This window comes from Haplochromis burtoni, unplaced genomic scaffold (assembly GCF_018398535.1).
Source record: "Haplochromis burtoni strain Fernald_Lab_line unplaced genomic scaffold, NCSU_Asbu1 Contig_68, whole genome shotgun sequence".
Lineage (NCBI taxonomy): Eukaryota > Metazoa > Chordata > Actinopteri > Cichliformes > Cichlidae > Haplochromis > Haplochromis burtoni.
Window position 1 is genome coordinate 1909296 of NW_024582429.1, and position 1995 is coordinate 1911290.

Here is a 1995-nt window from a genome sequence, read left to right on the forward strand (position 1 = left end):
AATGATCCTAAAGATTGACCCAGAACTAAAGCCATGAAATATAACCAAAAGAAACTTGAAAATACAAAACTAAACACCAACAGTACGAAACCACGATCCAAACACAATCAAAAAAATTCTAAACTAGAGAAAACCTAAAAGTCAGAAAAACTCGAAGCCCTCGATCCAGGGACCCTGACAGCAGTCATAATACAGAGTAAAATTACACATTATGAAGGTGACATTTTGACACACGTTTGCTACAATCATTCCATGTGCTATGGTGCATAGATGATTGTAGCATTGTATGCATATTTGTTTGTTCCATATCTCCTGCATGCATACTGAGAGGTTTGTTAGAATATAGTAATATAATTCAGGGAACCACATTTTAATCATGCTGCATCAGTCTGAAAAGTTCAAATGAGCATCAGTGTCTCATTTACAGGAAGAATTCAAATAAGAAACATTTGAATTGCAAAAAAATACAACAGAAACAATTCAAATGAGCAGCAGTTTCTCTTCTGCAGAAACTATTGTCTGCTTTTCTCTTTGATAGAAATCTTTCTTGGACAATGGTCAGAAGACACGCTCGTGCTCATTTGCAAAATTCAAATAACCATCAGTGCGTTGTGAACAGAAAGAATTCAAATCAGAATTTATTTTTTAAATATTCCCTTTGAAATAAATGGCTAATAAATAAAACACATGGTTTGCAAAAAACAGTTAGAACTTTAATCTAAATGACCTTTAACTACAGAACTCTGTAATTTTAGCAGCTGCTTCTACCAGTACCAGTGAACACCAAAGCCTGAGACCAGTAAGGAAGTTTAGAGAGCTGCAGAGGTGTTATTTGCGTAGCAAGAATCTGAAATGAGGAGAGTTCAGTCACCGCTCAGTCGTCTGTCTGCAGCAGGATCTTTGTAGCAGCTCAGTATGTATACAGCTTCCTTTTATTTTGTAACTTCATATGACCTTTTAATAATCAATGCTGTGTACAAATGTTAGATTGCATTAACACATGAAAATATCTCGAAGGAGTCTGATTTTCTGCAGGTTTATGAAAATAAAATGAGACCTCCAGTCATCCTTTTCCTCCTGACAGCATTGGCCGGTAACTGTATACCTCTCCATGTCGTCCTCTTGTGCACATTTTGAGTTATTTTATTATTTATTTTCTGGTTTTCTTTGTAAACTTAAAATGCATTTATCTGGTATTCAGGCTTTCAGTGGGAGAAAACACAGCTTTTAAACAGTGATTTCAGTGACCTTCATTTTAAGAATTCGTTAAATTTGTGTGACACCTCTGTTTTTCCCCTGCCTGTCAACTTAGTTATACCATCAAATTATTTTTATACAGAAAAACACAGTTTTACCAGTTTCTTTTTTAAACCATTTCAAAGTTTTAGTAATGTTTTTATTAATTTTCCTGCCTCTCAGGGAGTGTTCCCATCAAGACCTTGGTTTTCCCCACTGAGTCATGCACCAGTTTTGCTGAGATGATGCCTCAGAAGCCGCTGAACCTGACTGCATTCACTCTGTGCATGCGAGTGGCCACAGAGCTCAGCGGCCAGCGAGCGATCATCCTCTTTGCATACCGGACTGGAAGCTACGATGAGCTGAATGTGTGGTGTGAACTGGATGGAAGGTAGGACATCTTAAAGTCAGCATCTACACTGTGAGCTTCCCCCAAAAATAATATCAACCAAATCTGAAAAGTTCCCACTCACGTATTTCATGTACACTAACTTTATTCTGTTAATGGAGGCATGCTGGGATAGACTCCAGGCCTTCACGGCCCTGATAATGTTCAGCATAAGAAAATGGATTGGTTTCAACAGAATGTGTCAAAATGAAAATTACAGATGGATTTCTCCTGTACTTACAAATCTATGAAGGAAAAACAGCCCACAGTATGACCTCCCATTATGTGGTTTATTAAATATACTGAAGTTATTGTGGAGCACAGTCGGGGGTCAGGTGGTTTTTACAGTGGCCCTGAGAGGCCAAACGGAC